The 20,464-nt window shown below is 36.2% G+C and overlaps 1 protein-coding gene across 1 annotated transcript in view; it reads left to right on the forward strand.

The window, feature by feature from the left end:
- CERKL (ceramide kinase like) overlaps positions 1-20,464 on the forward strand; it is a 1,924,967-nt gene that overhangs the window by 11,828 nt on the left and 1,892,675 nt on the right. The window lies entirely within an intron of this gene.

Consider the following 20,464-nt stretch of genomic DNA (forward strand, 5'->3'; position numbering starts at 1 on the left):
GCATACCTGTGAAAGAATTGTTGTATAGTGATAAAAATGCAAAGAAGAAAAAGGGATGAAAGATCATAGAGAAAAGAAACTTGTTGAAGTATTGGGTTGGAGGGTAAAGAACAATGAAGCCCAACAAGTTTTCACTGTTTCTTTTTTTTTTTCTTTTAAGATAGCAGTTTTTTAAAACAGATTTAACGAGTAACAATATTTAACAAGTAAGGGGGGGGGGCTTATGTCCAAGGCAGACAGATTAAAGCATCAAAAAAATAAAAAACTTAATGGGAGTAACATCAGAAGGTAAAGGATAAACATATTTCATGAAAACGATTCATAATGGTTAAGGTGTTTGCCTTACAAACCAAGGTGCAGGGTTCGAGTCTCACAAGGGATAATTGGCTAGGCTTAAAATGACTCGCAAGGGCAGTTAGCTTAGTACTAATCTATGAACCTATGAACCTATTGGGCCAACAGAAAAGTAACACAAAAAGTAAAATGGCATCCTGGAGTCATTTTCCTGTTATGAACTTTAAGCAAGGCAACAGAGATCTGAACAGGCTAGGCACTGCAGTGCATTATGAAATAGGGAAGGGTGGATGATTTTACTAACCTGTGAAGTTAACTACTAAGTAGTTCTAATGTCTGTCTTTAATCCTATTGTTTATGGAGGATATATCTCCATTTACCAAATCCAATGGTTGTGATCAGAGACACGGTCATTATTGTTTGTTAATATTTTGTATACCTCATGTGATAGCTTTAGTTTAAAAATAAGTAAACAGTATTGTGGCAATAAAAGGTGTGTTACAACTTTTAAAGCTGTCTGACAGGCATAATTGCAGGTCTCTGGTGGATGATATCTGTGTGGCAGTGAATGGTTTCGTTTCTCTTGTAACAGACACAATATATAATAAACTTGTTACAACTACGTTTTTATTTATGCACATGACCATCGTAAGGCTATTTTTCTGTTATTTTTCAGAGCTTATTGGAATGTTCCATGAATTTATAGTTGGCTATGCTTATGTGTTAGTAACATTGTAACATCAGTGTGTTACTCCTGGCTTACTCACTAATCATAATTACCTTACTATTACACTTTTATCCCTTTTGTGGTTTCTTTCAACATCTGGAAAGACATGTCTGTTTGTTGGTGACAGGCAAAATGGTATTTCTGTTTTTCAAGTTATTAATGAGAGTTTTGATGTTAAAGATCTTATTTCTCTTACTGAAGAAAAAATACAAGCTTGATGTTGTAAAAGACTTCAAATTAACAAAACAAAGGAAACATTTTTCTCTTGTATACACTATGATTTTATTTGATGTATTGTACTGTATTCAGAGTCTGTAATTCTAACTAACCACTTGAATTTTTGATATTACCAGTCAGAGCATTGCATTACAGATTTTTTTTTGTAATAAGATTTTTATTACCGTTTCCAGTATACAATACAGATACGGATAAAAGAAGCAATACAGATAAAAGAAGAACAAACAAGAAGAGAAAAACTTTGCATTAGCTTACAATATTTGCATGTTGTCAAGTACAGTCAATAATAAACTTCAGGAAATAGTTGAACATAAGATCATAAAAGGAAGTATTTGAAATTGCACATACTGAAATATCTCATAAGAGAATATGTACCCATATATCTAAACCTATTATAATTAACTATATACATTCAGTTGTCACGAATAAAAGATGGTCAACATAGAGAAATTGGGTATTACTATTACCATTAGGGGTAGAGGGTGTGGTGATGCATGTTTATTATGTCCCTTAGTGGATTGGTTGGAGATTAACATCTTCATCAGATAAAGTTAAAACGGAAAGTATAGGGTATTTAGAAGGAGACTACTTGAGGAGGAGAGAGAGGAGAAAAGCAAAGAAAAAGGAGAAAAAGTTGTAGATAAGTGAGGATTTAGTTAAGAGCTTCTGTAAGGTTACTCCAGCATTTCTGGAAGTACTTTATTTTCTTTTTGCTTATTGTACTTAGTTTGCTCACCATAACATGTTTGGTATCCATAGTTTTAAACTCTTTCCAAGATGTTTTAGGTATATCCGGCCAGTTAAGTGTAATATAGGTTTTGAATAATGCACAAAGTGTTACAATAATATGTTTAGACTCAGAGTTGTAGGAACTGGGAAAGATGTTCAAAATTGGATGTATCCCATTTTCCCGAGTTGTGCTTTCAGAGAGCATCACAGTTTGTAGATGTTTTAGCAGGACCAAAATATATGTAAATTATCGACTATAGGTGAGATGTTTGGATTAATTTTACTCAGAAAAAAAGGCGTATGATAAGCATTGTTGTTTATCATAAACTGAGTATAGATACATTTTTTAAAGGGAGTTAGTTTTAGTGTTATGTAAATCGCCTCAAGCTTTTGGTCAAGAGTTATTTCCTTGTTTTGGCTCTCCCAATACTTTGAATATAGAATTTTGTTATGGTGTTTTATTTTTGTTATTAAACTGTAAGAGTTTGAAAGCATTTTAGTCCTTAACAAAATCTGAGTTATTAATTGTTGATAAAGTTGAAATTCTAATGGTGTCACTTTGATCTTATCTGTGAACAGAGTTACTAAGTATATTATTTGTTTGACAATTATGTAATATTTTTTGTTGACTGCCAAAGATGGTATAATAGATTCAAATGGGAGATCTTTGATTTTGAAAAAGTCACAAACTATACAATTCTTGATGAGAGGAAATTTATCTAGATTTAACATGTTGTTGTTTAATTTGAAGTTAGATCCTATCATTAAGGAATTTTTTAAGTCTAGAGATGTTATAAGCTTTTGAAACCCTCCAATATTTTTATTAATGTAGGGTGAATCTTAGTCTTTGAGAGTTTTAGTATTAAGGAAAATGGTTGCTTTAGGGTTGAGCTTGGATGCTATTAGGTGTGAATGGTAGATTTTTATCCATTGGGGATTCCAAACTTTATTAAAGGGATCGTAGTTAGTTATGTGTATAATACGACGGGCATTTATTATATAATAGTATGTTAGGAAGTCAGGGAGGCTCATGCCTCCTTTTTCTTTGGGAAGGGTTAGTCTAGAATAGCTGATCCTAGTTTTCTTGGGGTACCATATAAATTTCCCTAATGTAGTTTACATTTTTGAGAAAAAGCTGTTAGGAATGTTTTGGTTGAGGGCATAGAAATGAAAAAGAATTTTAGGGAAGATATTCATTTTTATAATAGCTGTCTTAGAAAGGAGGGGGAGATTCAGGTTTTTCCATCTTGAGAGATCTTCCATGACCTTAGACCACGTTTTATAAAGATTATTTTTAATTACTTCCTGTTGGGGATGGGTGAAAGTTATACTCAATATTTGAGTGAATAATTAACTTTGATCTTTGTTTCTGGTATGAAGAATTCTTTGTGTCCAAGTGGATTTAGTGAATAAATTATTGATTTATTTGGGTTGATGGCATAATTTGAGATTAGTGAAAACTTGTCAATGGTGCTTAAGCTCTTTTCTAGGTCAGTCGAGGGAAATTCAAAGGTAAATATTTAAATCCTCTGCAAAGGCAGTGTATTTCACTGGAACTTTGGAGATGTGAACAAGAGTGTTGAAATATTTTTTGACTTGGTTTCAACAGAAGAACTTCAAGATAGAGGTTAAATAAGTAAGGTGAGAGTGGGCACCCCTGCCTTGTACCATTTATTACTTGGATTGAGTTTGAATTCTTTTTATTTATATTTAGTGTGGTAGATGCCTTGGTATAAAGGGTTGTGACCATGTTGATATATTCATCAGGGAAGGCAAAACGCTTCATAATCTTGAAAAGAAAGTGTAAGTTTACCCTGTTGAAGGCTTTTTGAGCATCTACTGAGAGTGCATATTTGGGGGATTTGTCATTCATTGTCATGGTGGTTATGGCTATATTACAGATTTTTAAAAAGTCCTGTTTTATATTGCTGTGTATATGCATAAATTTGGAATGTAGCCAAACAACTTGTTCCCATGGATGTAATTTATTCTCCAAGTATTTACATTTGAATACGAGTTAGAAAATTGGATGTCAGAAGCTCTAAATTAACTTATCAGCTCTTCGTGGAGTTAACTTGGTAACCAGGAAAATAAAGTAGCCAGAATAGTCATCTGAAAAGTTTGTGTCTTTCGGCTTTTCCCGGTTAGGGGTCGCCACAGTGGTACTCCGGTCCGCTAATGATTGTCAGTAGATTTTTTACATGCCAAGTTTGCCAGCCCTAACGCACAACCTTCAATGAAGGTACACCCATTCATGCATGTCTCCACACAGAAGACGCTCTGGCTGAGAATCGAACGGCACAACATCTTGCTGTGAGGCGACAACGCTACTGCAGCACCACCACCGCAGTCATCTGAAAAGTAATTAAGAAAATTTGGAGAATTGCCTTTCCAAAAGAACTTGGAACACAGCTATGTACTGTATGCAGTCTAACCAATGTAAAGAATTTTTTTTTTCTGTATGCGAAATGGGTGTCAATTTTTTTTTAATTATGCAGCTCACCCTCTCCCACATTTTGAAACTATGCACCTCCCTCTCTCCTCCAAAAAAAAAACAAAAAAAAAAAACAGGCAAATATCAACTGATGTGATCACTTTCTAGTTTGGTCATAATCTGTATTTATTAATGTCACTGTTTGAGGTTGCAAGATCATATTTAATTATTTGGCTTGGTATGATACAGGTATATTTTCAACAGATGTTGGGTTTGTATTCTTAATCCACTCATACTGTTTTCTCTAACCTCTCTTTAGAGTTGTTGGCAAGATACAGAATCATCTGAAGGCCTATGTTCATTAGTAATGCTATTTCCTACCCTGTACTGTTCTATTTAATTGTTGTAATTGGCTTATGTATCATTACAAAGAAATTATGCTGGGGTAGGAATTTTACATTAAGCAATTGTAGGAATTTATAATGTGTTCACTATTTTGATGGACATAAACAAGGCTATTTAATATTGGGAAGTAATCATGGTTGTAAAATCAGGCCATATTCATTAACTCTGACTTAATTAAAGTTTAGTATCAGAGTGCCTTGGTGAGTTCTTACTTTTTAAACTGTATCCATGTTTTATTCGCGCATGCCTGTTTCAGTTTATATTTTTATATACCTGTGCAATTGGCAGAAAATAAAGTAAAAATATTTAGCTTGCGAGTTGTTACAGCAAATCACTGGAAGGTAGGCATGGTGATCGGTGATGCTATACTGAAAATATATACTGTTGCCATTTGCCAGTCAATGTGTTCAGTACAACACACATACTGTGATATGAACAAAATAAACAATTTTTGGTGCTGAACCTGCGACTGTAGTTGAGATGGACTGAAGAATTGGTAATCAGCTGTCATGAAAGTGAATGTGGAATGTTCACGTTCTTACCTTCATGAGATAGTTTGAAGTAATGTCTGCACTTTAAGTAATAGGATAAAGGACTGAAAACTGTCTAATGTATGAGAGGACATGACCCTAATGAAGGAAGGCCTAGAATTGTAACAGCTGTTATTTGTGGGCTGGATCCTCTACATATTTTTTCTGAGAACTCCATATCACGAAGCATACTCAGTCACTGCATATTTCTATCCAAATGGAAGCTTCTGTAGTTGACATATGCAGTTACTTATGTAGATTGTAAAAATGCCTTTTTCCTGCAATAGAAAGGTAACCTGTTATATTGCTTACTTGATTTAAACACAGTGCTTTGGTTAGGGTTGCATATAAGATTATATTACATTAGAAAGGTTAAAAAGGAACTGTTATGTAACATTTGTGTTATTTATTCAATAAAATTTATCAGCAATATTACCCATGGATGTTCCTCTCCAGATGCACGCAGACTTAATGCATGTACATAAATACTTATAAATACTTATAGACACTGTATTTGTTACTTCCTCAGAGTGCAGTATACCCAGAATGATCTAACACTTCTAACACTCCTGTATTATATACCTCATTCACCTTTTGATAGAGAACTCTTCCTTATTCAACAGACTGCATAACTTATTTGCCTATTGATATAGCACTCGTCTTAATACCACTGTACTATATACCTTTTTTTATGTATTTCTGTAGCACTCTTCTTAACGCTCCAGCATTATATACTTCTTGACTCCTCCTCCTCCTAGTCCCATGCCCTATATATATATATATATATATATATATATATATATCTTGTTTACCTAGTGATGTAGCATTCCTCCTAACACAGCTGCACTATATACCTTTTTTTACCTATTGCTAAAGCACTCTTCCTAACATCATTGTACTTGTACCTTATTTACCTAATCGATAAACCACTCCATCTAATGTCACAGTGCTGTGTACCTTGCTTCCCTATTGGTAATGGGCAGATGGGTTGGCATAATGCTTTAGGTCTTTACCTCCTAGATACAAGGTATAGGGTTTGATTCTGGTCTCTGGTTATTGGCTAAGCTTGTAATAGTCTGCAGACTGATGCCTTGTATTTACCTATGAATATTTGGGGAGGGATTGACATAATGGTTCACAGAAAGAAGGTGCAGGGTTTGACTCTTACTAAGTGCTATAATAGTCTGTGATAGCCTGTTATGAACCTATAATGCACCAATCAGTATATCATATTACTTGTGTTACTCATGATGAGTGTTTCTGTCATTTTTTTATCTGTCATTTTTTTATCTTCTTTTCTGGTGTGCCACATACATTTTATTACTGTAGTTCTCCTTTGTTGCTCTTCTTAATATTCCACCATCTTCCTATAGTGAATATACTGTCTCCTATCTTCCTAGCTGTGACTAATTTTCATATTGTTCTCCTGTTCTCTCCATGTTTCCACACAGCTTTCTTTTTTAAGCTGCTGTTTTCCAGTTATTTTCAACTCGTCCACCTAGTGCTTTTATCAGACTCGTTTGTTAAAGCTTTTTCTTTTCTTCATTAGCCTCTTCTGTGCATTTTCTAACTTGGCGATTGGTGGTAGAAGTCTTAAAATGCAGAATTTATTGCCTTTTTTTGAGATCCTCATATGGCCTTAGTTGCTTTTGAAAAAGCCTATGTTTTTTGCACCTATGACCAAAATTCTAAATTTGTAGTGTAAAAAGTCTGCCTTTTATAATCGGTCTATAAAAGTAGCTTGTGTTTATTTATTGCATCTGATTTGTCAAGTCCCTTAGAACAGCTGTGTTACTAGGCTTACTGTGAAATACACATTCATAGTTGTTCTAGGTACTCTATTTGTAAAGTTTTGAATCTTCTCTTCTATGCTTGATCATCTTTTGTTCTATCCTGAACAAAAAAAACTGAGTTGTAATCTGAAGGAAAGTTATTGTCAAAGAAGGATTGAGCACTTTTCTGTCATCAGATGTAGACTTCATCAAAATCCTTCTGACGAAGTCTATTTATTTTATTTATTTATTTTACATTTGTTGACCCGGAGATCCGCTGTGGCGACCCCTAACCGGGAAAAGGCGAAAGCACAACAACAACATTTGTTGACCGGGATAGTCTGACTGGATATATGTCCATTTTCAGTAGAGGCCCGGGGAGAAAAGCTCCAAGACATAAAAAACGAAAACAAATTACATAGTGATCACATCAAAACAATATAAACATCATTGATAGTCATTTATAGTTAAAAACATTTTGTCTACGTTCCAACATTAACAAAAACACCAAGTCCTTTGGCAATACATTTCCTGCTTATTATGACTTCTGTTTTTCTTTTGCAATTTTTACTTACTTGGTCTTGGAATTACAACATGCCTTTTGATTTTATTTGTTCAGTCCTGAGTTGCAACATTTTACTGGAACTGGAAGCCATGAACTTAGATCTGTTCTTTCAGATTTAACTTCCTTGTCTTTCAAGAAAAGCAAATTTATTTTATCAGAATATATATGGTATATGGGGAGGCAGACTTTTGGTACAGATAAAATGTTACCTAAATATGGTCTTGTGGAAAACAGTCCCATAGTACTTTTGATAAATAAGACTGGCCACTGATCTGCAATGCAGATAAAATAAGCCTTAAATACCCTAAGTGAGAGTGATGACCAGGTGATTTCCCATTTTGTGCTTATCAAACAATGATTCGGAGCAGCATGTGCTCGTTGACAACAGAAAGATGTGGCCTAACTTGATACCTTTCAAAAGAAGAGTCTGAAAATAAGATGTATGTAGATCTGGCCCTCCTTGGAATCTACTTCTGCAATAACTTTTTTACTTATTTATAAGGAACATTCTGAGTCACAATTTCAGTTGTACACATTAGGAGCACTGGCCTTTCAGCTAAAGTTTGGAAACATTTAGCTCTCTAGTAGCCAAGTTCATCTTGTTCTGCACACTCAGTTTACATTTTAGTGAAGTAACAGTTTATTCAAATTCTCCAGCAAAATTAAAGATGCATTACTCTAGCAAAACCGAGAGTCCCTTTTGCAGTGTGTCTAGCGTTTAATGATATTAATATTACTGCCATTGGAGGGGATCAGTCTGCTAAAGGTAAAAACTGATTTGGGCAATTCTCACGGCTTATAACATTATTCTGCAAGAAACTGATGGTTAAGGTAAAATAAATCCTTTAAAAAGGATATAAAACATCATTCTCTTGTAGCTTTATAACAGTCTAGAAAAGTTAGTTGCACAATGAAAAACATAGCAAATGTGAAAATCGCCCCCCCCCCCTTTTGTTTGGAACTTAATTTAGGCCAGCAGTTGCCATGGCAAAAACAGGAAATAATTTTCCCAATTGCAGTGGCACCAGAGTTCATAACTGATGATTAAGGTAAAATAAATCCTTTAAAAAGGATACAAAACTTCATTCTCTTGTAGCTTTATAACAGTCTAGAAAAGTTAGTCGCACAATGAAAAACATAGCAAATGCGAAAATCGCCCCCCTTTGTTTGGAACTTAATTTAGGCCAGCAGTTGCCATGGCAAAAACAGGAAATAATTTTCCCAATTGCAGTGGCACCAGAGTTCATTATAATACATTTGAGGGTTGCAGGTTCCACAGCCCATTGCACTGAGAAGTGTAGGAGGCTTTTTCTCACCATAATGCTATGTTTAAAAATAGTTTTCATTCAAAACTGTAGTTGAAATGTCATTCATACAACTGATCCATACCTAGAACAATGACTAACAATCTTGCTTTCATTAAATGCTACATACAGATTTAAACTTTTGCAGGGCCTTAGGTTGCCTATGACTATGCAGAAGTTTTCTGCCTTAAGTGTATCTAGATGATTGATGGTATGGACTGACACCTGTGATATGCTTAGAACTCTAAAATCTTAGTGTAAGGATATGCTGGCTGCCCTGGAATGCTGTAAGACAGTGATCAGACCATAGTATGAAAACTGGAGAATGAAGCATCTTGAATCTCTTCCTGAAGCATGGCTGGAACCGAACCACAGTGTTACCATAAGCAATATGGTTATTAGCTTAGTTGTGCTGCCTTGGTAAAAGTCAGAAGATCTGGTACTGGATTATAATATCATTACTGAGATGGGAAGAGTCTGAAAGGTGTGAATGTAATTGTTTTAGAGGGTCTTTAATTTTGTGCGCTTGTAGATCTTTTTTGTTCAAAAAGGGAAGTACTTTGGGATTGATGCCTAGTGTTTTGTTGTATCTGTAGTATGTTATCACCCATGGCAGTGACTAAGTTTTTGCTGACAGGTTATACTCTGCTATTCTCAGTATTCTGTTAGTGTGGATAATAGAGTAATAAGTTTTAAAATCTGGTAGGTTCAGACCTCCCTTTGCTCTTGGGGAGTGTTATTTTCTGGTACGAGATTCTGGTCTTTTTAGGATCCCATATCAATTTTGCTAGGGAGGTATGAATTTGTTTAAAGAATTTATTATGTATAATGTACGTGATGTCATAATTAGCCTGGGTAGTATGTTCATTTTAATTACTGAGGCTTTGGCCAGAAATGTAAGCTAAAGATTGTTCCACCTTGTACAGTCTTGTATAATGCTTTGTCATTTAAGAGTTATGTTATGTTGGTAGAATTCCTTATTGTTTTGAAAAAAGTGATTCCCAGGTATTTAATTTCATCCTTTATTTTTAAGGTGTCTATATCAATGAAATAAGCCTGTTTGGCCTCAAAGGGAAGATATCAGTTTTATTAAGGTTTAGTTTGTAATTAGACATGTAGGAAAATTGTTCAATTGCATTTATTGTTTTGGTCATTTCGGAGTTGGTGTAGTGAAATATATATTTAAATCATCTGTGAAAGTGGAAAGATATATTTGAGGTTATGTATTGAGGGGGGATTATGATAAGCATTTTGTTTAATTAATAAATCAGTGGTTCTAGGTATAAGTTAAATAGAAAAGGCGTAAGTGGGCATCCTTGCCTTATTCCATTTTTTATTGAAATTCTATTGAGATCTATAGGGATTACTATAGAGAACTTGAATAATCTATACAAAGTTGTTAGGGTCAACCTAGAATTCTTACTTCAAACATTACCTTATTTTGACATACCTATCAAATGCCTTGTGGGCATCTACTACCATTGCGTAAGTGTTAATGTTCTTCTGATTTGCAAACTATATCAATGCATCTAATGTTAGCGTGTTATCACTGGTCTGTCTATGTGGTGTGAACCTGGATTGTTCTGGAGAAATGATTTTCTCTATTAGGTTTTTTTAATCTGTTTGTGAGTATTGAAGTTAGGATCTTTGTATCTATATTTAAAAGGAAGGTGGGTATATAACTATCTGGGTTTTGGAGATATGCATGTTCTTTTAATATGAAAATAATTTTGGAGGCATTAAAGTGACTATCATTTATGTTATTTATTATATAGTTCAGTACATGATATAGTACTTTAGCAATAAGGGGAGTGAAAGATTTGTAAAACTCTGAAGTAAGTCCATCCGGTCCGGGGGCCTTGTGTGACTTCAAATGTTTAATTGTTGTGATTATCTCGTTAATAGAAAAGTGTTCAGTTAATTTTTTTTGTTGTTCTAAGTTTAGTTTAGGAAATTTTAATTTTTGAAGAAAGAGTCCTTTCTTCCCTGGAGGCTTGTAATGTCTGTTCTCCATATATTTGAGAATATATTTGCTCGAATACTTTGATAATTTCTTCATTTCTTATATAGTTTTTGATCCTGTAATTTATTTCTACCATATTTGAGGTGGTTTTATCTTGTGAAATAATTCTGGTCAATTATTTATTTATTTTTGACATCACCACTAGCTACATTGTCTGACTTGCAGGACAGCAACTGCAAACTTGGAAGCATTGTCCTTAGCCCTGCTGACATGCCTGAAGCAGTGCTGTAAATAATGATCTTTTGATACCTGTATGTCCACAACCATCTGCAAATTATATGGAGCTGTCTACCATATCCTTTGAGGGTTCACCAGCCATGCCAGTAAGCTAATTGTCCCCAGTACATATGCTGTCATCACACCAATTGCACAAAATTGTACCCTGTTATATAATCTACTCACATCATGTCTAGTGCAGTTGAAAACCATACAAACATCCTCAAGTAGAGGAGCCATATAAACATCCTCAAGTAGAGGCAAAGAGCTTTGAAGCCTGTATTCTAGCCAAGGAATACAGCAGTGCTGTCTCACTTTTGTATTGTAGTTTATTTTATGTTAGAGGAAGGTCTATGCCTGACTTGTAGATTTTTAAAGGATCCCTTACTGTTTGAAATCCTTTACTTTGAATACCCCTCCTGGTGATCTTAACAGATTATGGTTAGCCTCAATAAATATGAATATCAACTGTACCATGAGATGTAACTTTTTTCATATTTTGCAAACTCTTTATGGAATAAACTTCCTTGCTCAATTAAACTTGGCTCATCAAGCCATCTCAACAAAGAGAAACTGCTTGACTACATAGGGAATTGTAAAGTTTTAACATGTGGTCTCCTTGGTGGCCATTACACATTCTCTTAGGCTATGAGCCTGTGATTTAATACATAAGTGTAACATAACCATCTACTGCTGGTAGAATACAGAGCACAGCCAGTCAATTTTCCCTACTTTTGGTTATATATGTAACATTAGAACCCAGCTGCCTACTTTTAGTGGGACAGATAGCAGCTGCAGCCAATTTGTTTATTTTTGACGTAGATCATGTGATCATCCAGCCAACAGCTGTTGGCTGTACATATTGTGGGTATATAATGTTCTGTAACATAGTTTGTCAATTCTACATTCCTTTTGGTTATATAAATATCACTATATGCATTGTTACTTTTACCTCATTGTAGTTTTTGCTTGTGCATGTAGTTTGCAATTTACTGTACTTGAGGTATATGTATGTAGTACATATCTTATCCCTTAGTCCATCTCTTTGTCTTTTATAGGAATCATTCCACTAACTACATCACAAACCCACAAAAGGGCTGAATATTAAATTCAGTACTGCAGCATTTAGTGACTGATGTCATATTTGGATCACTACAGTGTCTTGTCTGATAAACAGTGTGGCTTTACATCAGATAGGAATCGACTCTTCAGTCAAAATACATAATTTTTGCAAGATTGTACATTGTTCTAAAAGCAACATTTTGCTGAAGACCATTCATTCAAACCCATTTGACTGAACTCTCAGCAACAGTTCAGCAGGAAGTCTGTTTTTTCTTTGTGACCTTTACACCCCCATGTAGTGGGAGATCTTCAGTACTGTCTCTCTTTATGATGTGGTCACCATTTCTTGGAGAATGGCATCTGGCCACTTCAGTTTGTCTCGACTAAACAGTCGTGCTGAAGATAGACTGCAGATTGATGATGAATCCCTTTTAGTAAACATTATCTTTCTGGTGTCATATACTTGGATCATTCAATGGCCTCCACTCTCCTAATTCATTTTTTGTGGTTCTGCATTCTCTCTGTGATAGAGAATCAGACAGTAATATTACATTTCAGTTATCACATCCAGAATAATACCAGACCATTGGTATGAATTCATTGCTTACACTGAAATTACTGCACATAACTTGAGTGGCGGCTGGTGACTTCAAATCAAAGGGGGGCTGCAGGAGACAACTGAATGGGTAGCACCATTTGGAAGGGGTGTGGCCAACCAGAAAGGGGCAAAGCTATGCTCAAAACCGCAAAAACTGAGACTTTAGTTAGATACACTGCCCTGGGAGTCCAGTCAAGATAAAATGAAGTGTAGAAGAAAACAATATTTCAATGCATTAGCTACATGACAGCTTACTTAATATCTAGATGGAAACTAAAAGTTTGTGAGGCATGAAAAAAATTACTTTTTAATTACATTACTGGAATGCCAGTCAAAATCAAATATAAAAAACGAGCAGCACTCGTATCAAACCACATCTTGCACTACAGTTATAAAGCTGAATATAAATTATAATTAAAAGTACAAAGTAAAATGCTGAAAGTAGCAATCTCTGTTATAACCCCACTTGTAAAAATGTTTCTTATCCAAAAAAGACCTGCTGCCTGACAACAACTATCTACTTGTTTCATGGGGAAAACATGATCAAAGTAAAAAAAATGAACAGCAAACAAGAAACAAGCTCAAGATACATTGCTTAAATGATTACTGCACAGGTTATGAACCACACATGACTGGCATTCTGTTTAGCTTATTGGTAAAGCCTACTAAGATGACTGCAAGTCAACAAATGTAATGACCTTCTGAAAATACTGTAATCCTGTCCTTTATTACGAACACTGCCATATGCATTTAAATACCTAAGGTTTATATGTCATCTAGTTATGTAAATATTCTCTGCATGGCAACAACAAAAAGGTTTTCAGTGTTGGCAATTCTTTAACAGTATGCTTATTAAAGCTTACTTGCAATCTTACAATCTCAGACAAGCTTACCTGATGGTCATTAAAACATTGCTACTTAAACACAGAACAACAGGGACTGTGACAATATGCATTTTCGGAATAATAATAAGCATAAATCAACAGTATAAAATTATGACAGTAAATCAGAACATTCTGCAAAATCAAGGACAGATGAAAAACCACTGTAGTACTTGTGTCTACCTTGGATGGGATTCTCTGCTCACTTACACTGCATAACTGCTCCTTGCCTTTCTTGGACACATCCAGAGTCACTACATGGGGGAGTGGGGTGCAACAACTATGTCACAATTTGAAGTTTCTCTGGCTGAAGGTGATGGCCCTGACACATTTGTCATACCCCTCAGCCTCAGAACAGGAAATGTAGACAAAACCATAAGTAGAAGTGGGACAAAGGACCAAAAATAAGGACAATTTTTAAATATTGCTCTTATAAACTTAGAAAGATAATAGAATAGTATGGTTTGCATTAGTATGGATTTTCTGAAGGGTATGAAGTCTGAAACTCAATGTCTGTCATTATTTAGTGACTTCATTCCCAAATGATTTGCCAGAAAAAAACACAAATTTTATGAGGAACAAACCAAAAATAAGAAGTAGCAATCTATTCATTATGCAAAAATCTGGACAGTTGAAAGGTATACTTCAGCCGAGGCTGTGTTTGAGTTTGCTGCCCTTCCCCTTCACGAAATCATGGTCGAATGGGGCCTTTCCCCCTGCAGCCATTCCAATGTCCCATTACTTGGCTATTTCACCCCATTTACCAAATAACTGTGATGTGCATACGGCTTTACTTCTACAATGATTTGGATTTCATTTAAAAAATTGATTTTACATTTTACAGCACAAACACTAATGGACATCTGCTAAACAAAGCAATGCAGTCTCACAATGAAAACAGGCTTAGCATTAAAACTTCTATACCCTTGAAACTCACATTCATTGAAACAGTATTGAAACCCCCATTCAAAGAAAATACATCTGGCCAGTGGCAGATAAAGATTAACTTTGGGCTGTTTTCAAATCATAGGCCCCTTGCACATGAAACATACATGTGTTCTTTGATGCACCTTCCTAATTGTATTAAATTATATTCCTTGTATAATACAGTACAGTTGTTAGATGGCATTTTAAATTTGTTTTCAACATTTTTCCAGTAAATAATGAAACAAAATGCATGCACCAGTAATGGCAAAACTGCCCAATTCAGAACATTTCCATCATAAAAGTCTACTCAAACTTCTACAGTCCACCAGTATCCGTAAATATGCACAATCTCTGCAGAAGTAAAAGTCATCTAAATAATTCTACATTAAAGAGATCTGTAACTAATGAAGAGGTTACTGCTAGCAAACAACTTTATATTTCATCGTTTCATATACAAATAAAATGCCTGTTGCCCTTGAGGAATAAATTGTCTATGTTATATTAAAAAATAATAAGCTAGTAATATTGCAATGTGGAATGGATGGCAAACTGATAACAGGTTGGTAGTTACTAGGTTTCTCCACCAAAGAGGACATTCTTAGGACTGCAGCATCCACCCTCTTTAAAAGTACAATGGAGTACACTATCAGCAATGCATCTACATACTGTGGGAGTAGAAACCCACAGTCTTCTGCATCAAAAGCAAGTATACTACCTGTTGTGTTATTAACAATGCAAGCAGACTCGGCACAAGCAGCACTAAACTTCTCTTCTCCTGAAGCTCTCAGCTCCCTGTAAAATCCACTTGACACTCAACTGTATCTCTCAACTTTGCAGCACAAGAAATCTGAAAAAAGCCAAACTTTATTGGGGGGGGGGCAAAAGCCCAAAAACCAGTGACACATTTTAAACATTGCTTGTATAATCTTGGAAAGTTGCTAGAATAAAATGCTCTGTTGCCACCATGCATTTCACTGCCACGTCTTGAACCCAGGACCCTATGCACTACAATCAGAGCAACATACCACTATGCCAAATCAGCTCTGTCTTGAAAGACAGGAATACTGAAACTTAAATGGCTATCATTTAGTGAATTCAGTTGTCACTATAGCTCTCCACTTCTTAGCACAAAACACCTGGACTAAGCAAATAATGGGTGAATACAGTCCCAAAAATTGCAACAAATTTCAAATATTGATCTTATAAACTTAGAAAATTGCTAGAATAAATGGTTTTGCGTTACCATGTACTTTCTAAAGAATATGAAGTCTAAAATTCAAATGCCTGTCATTTAGTGAATTAAAAATCCAGAAAACCACAGATTTTATGAGGAACAGAACAAATATATTGTTGTTGTTGTTGTGTCTTTCGGCTTTTCCCGGTTAGGGGTCGCCACAGCAGAACTCCAGTCTGCTAATGATTGGTAGTTGATTTTTACGTGCTGAGTTACCAGCCCTGACTCACAACCTTCAACGAAGGTACACCCATTCATGCATGTCTCCACGCAGAAGACGCTCTAGCTGAGAATCGAACCGGACAGTGTCTTACTGTGAGGTGACAATGCTACCGCAGCACCACCACCGCACAATATATGAGGCAAAAATATGAATAGTTTTCACAAGTGGAGGTGGTGGTTAGGGAATTCAGGCTCTTGCTACCTGCACCCAAGGTACAGGGTTTGAGTCAGAGTTACTCTCTAGCCACCAGATATATTTAACTGAGGCATTTTATACACACAGACACAAACAGACACACAACGTTGCAGTCCAATCCCCTTCCAGTCTATGCAGTTGTAACTGTAACCACATAGACTTCTAGGCATCTCTGTAGTATGATGCCTTCTTCCTAATCCAGACTGGTTAAACAGCAGTCTGGATTCCTGCACGCATGTGTGGAGTTCTGGGAATGCCAAGCATGCATGTTGAGGACTCGCTATTTCTTTTCTTGTGTTTTTATTTCATTTCTTTTTTTTTATTTTATTTTTTCTTTTCCTTTTACAGCTGGGGAGCTGCAGTCCTGCAGTCCAGTAGCAAGATCCACCCCTATATAGCTTGGATAATGAAAGATTGTCACACTGCAGTAAATCCTACTTGCTGCAAAATACCTTTAAAAAGACTGACTTGCCACTTCCTTTAACTAATTGTTCTAATAGAACTGGTGATGGAAAGAGTCAAAACAGTAGAACTAACTTTACTCTGCAAACCTTATGCTAATGCCTTATACTGTTAGTCTTTCACAGTCTATCTTGTACTTATTGTACTCCTCTACCTCAATTCCTGACCAGCCCCTCTTCTCCACACTGCTCTTTCTCATCCTGTAAGCCTTAACCTCCTTCTGCCATCACCTTATCTTGTTTTCACCAACTAATGTCTCTCTTCCCTCCCCCTTTTCAATTTTGATCAGTATGAGCTGCATGTATCACCTCAAGGTCCACTACAAATCAGTATTCCACCCACCACCCTACCATCACTGTGGAACAACAACTGATTGAGCTATCAACAAATCTTATACATATGGCAGTGTATGTTTTTTCATTTCCTCATTTACCTTGCTGTTATTGGCTATAGCAAAGACCGTAGAGCTAGTGGCGTGCACACTTGCCAGACACTAGATAGCAATAGTTCTCACCCCAAAACAGTGCTCCCAATCCATAGAAAACATTACACTTATCACCCTGTCCTAAATAACCTAAAGTTTAAAGACCTATACAGTCCTGAATAAGCTATTTTATGATACGGACAGGCTGAATAAGCTAGTTTTATGATACGGACAGGCTTACTAGTGCTAAAGCTCTTACCTGTCTGATTGCTATGAGGCTGATAGTTTTCTTTAGCTCTACTGCCTGCCTCATGGTTTCTACCTGCTCTGTTTGCCTTTACTACATTCGGACTCAATCCGCTCCCCTACCCAACCTCCAAGTCTCACCCACTCCCACTACAACTAGTTTTAAACTTAACCACAGCCACACCTTTCAACCAACAACCAATCCCATTTCACCACACCACATTACCAAGACAACTGAGACACTTCCCCATCATTCACATTAACCCATACTACATATCTTTCTATCTTTGCATCCCTCCACCACTAGCAAACACATATAATCCCCCTCATCATGACATCTATAAACCTTACTCTACTCCTACCAGTTCTCTTTTACTCCTGTTATGTACCCTCTCCTCATATGGCACTCCTCTTCAACACACCACTCCCCCCCAGCATACCTCATCATATCTTAAACCACATAATTATCAACAGTTTCTTATAGCTCCAACTCTCGTCCACACCACTAGCACAGACTATCACACACTCAAATTCCTTCATCGGCTATCTGCATCCCCAGTCTCCCCTAAATTCACTAAGATCCAGTGTAAGATCTCCAAACTCCTTCTTCTCATAACTAAGCAGTTAAATCTCTCAGGGGGCATCCATCCCAATCCTGGTCTCACTCCAACCCAAAGCTCACTAGCCAGCTCACCACAATTTAACCTTGTTCTACTCCACCAAAGGAACAAATCATCCCTTCTCCTCCTTAACATGAATGTTAGGAGCATAACTAACAAAACTCACAACCTACATGCCCTACTACCCCACTCTTCCCCTAATATAGTAATTCCGACTAAAAAAAGGCTAAAATCAGATATCAGTAGTAATGAAATCACCACCTCAGGCTACTATATTCTACACAAAGAGAGAATAAACAAAAAAGGTGGGGGAGTAGCCATCTTGTACAAAGATCACCTGAAACACGACCTCCTTGACCTCACCAACCCTGGCATTGCAAATGTTGAATTAATTACAGCTAAATTAACCATTAATGCCAACAAACATCTCAATATTATAGGTGGATACATCCAACCAGGCAACCGCATTACCAGACTTGAAAACCTACTACAATGATGTTCCAAATTTCTCCCTCAAAAGACCCTCCTCATGGGGGACTTCAATAGTGATTGGTGCCTTTGTTCCTCTCCAACTCTGATGGCACACATTAACCTTTATGGCTTTGCCCAAGTTATCACAACTCCTACTACAACTGATTAAAACCTCTAAACGTCTTGACTGGATACTGATTAATGGACAACAATGGGATTCTATTATTAAATGCTCAACTTCTCTGTCCTTTTCACTCAATTTATTGTCCCTGCTATGAATAAACAGCAACACAGTATTTAAAATATTTTAATTTGACTGCTTCTCTCCACTAGAACAGTACCTTACTGTACTGTGGTGGTTTCACTTTCACAAATCTTTATCCCACCCTCGCTGCAGTCTCCATTTCAATGCTGTCATCAAGGCCACTGAATACAGGTAGTTTTCTGGCCAGCTGACTCCCCAAACTGACATCACAATGACTGTCCTAAAAACCCATCCATGCTGTGATGTCACAGCTCCCTGGTCCTTCTCCTACACATACAGAAAGTAAAGGCTAGATCAAGGAAACAGTACATGAGTCAAATCTCCTGTTGTGAGCTATCAATCACAGCAGGTAAGAGCTCAAACTACCCTTAGCACTTTGACATCTAGGGAAGTTAGGTGTGAAGGGGGATGGAAGATGAGTCAAAGTAGTACAATTCAGGCTTCATAAAAAAATGCAGTTTAGCCATTCTAAAAAGAAGCAGCAGTAAAAACACTTTTTGAAAGTCTGTTCTATGGCATTTGCACTGTTTGTGTTTTAAATAGTCATTGAATGGCATGAAGTGTTACTTAAAACTAACTGACTGAAAGACAGCAGTTTATGTATGTAAAATCAATGCAGTTACAGGAGCTTTAGGAAGAAAGAAGCCTGTGTGATGTAACTTTTTACAGACAAGCACTGCATTTTGGGATATGTAGAGGCAGACTTAACAATCAGAATTACTTCAGGATGCCAGACCCCATGTGCTCAGACTCAGAAATTACTTACAAAAATATTTATAAAAACTGTATATAGTCCCAGAGTGGTGTTAAAATCTAGGAAACGCCAAACCATGATGAAATAAACATGTTTTTTGAGTCTGTGGGCGCAGTTCTCCTTTAATACTGATTAATACTCCTCACCTGTCATCCTACTCATGCTGTCTCCCCGAAAGCCTGAGTGACTACAGCCCAACTTTCCTCCTAAGAGACCAGACCCATTTAACATCTCAAACCTCCTTCCACACAATTAGAAACAAGAAAAAATTAAATCCCAATAATTTTGTCTCTGACCTAAAAAACTGTTATTAGGAACATCTCAGGCACCTTCCCTTGGATGAGGCAGTACTCTCCTTTAATGACACCTTCCTTAATATACTCAACTGCCATGCGCCAACCAGAAACATTAGAATCAAATCCAATTACGGCCCTGGTTAACAAAAGAAACCAGATCCCTACTCAAAACCAGAGATAAGGCCTGGACACAGTTCCATAAGAACATAACCAGCACTACTAAACAAACTTTCCTTGAACTTTGAAATAAAACAAAAAAACTGATTAAAATAGACAAATCCAACTACTATCACAATATCCAAACCAAACATCAGAATAATCCACAAAAGTTCTGGGCAACAGTGAACAATTTATTGCAACCAGGTAAAACAACTACTCCCACTTTTAAAACATCTAACAATACAATTCAATAATTACTTCACAGAATCCATTCAAACTCTAACAACCAGAGTAGCTCAAACCCTACCTCCACTATCTCAAAACCATAATAAATACCTACAAAACTCACTCAACTACTTTAAGTTAAATCCAGTCCCTCATTCATAAAGTCAAAAAACTACTGAAAAAACT

This window comes from Protopterus annectens, chromosome 6.part0, assembly GCF_019279795.1.
Source record: "Protopterus annectens isolate FY-2018-M chromosome 6.part0, PAN1.0, whole genome shotgun sequence".
NCBI classification, from domain to species: Eukaryota; Metazoa; Chordata; order Ceratodontiformes; family Protopteridae; genus Protopterus; species Protopterus annectens.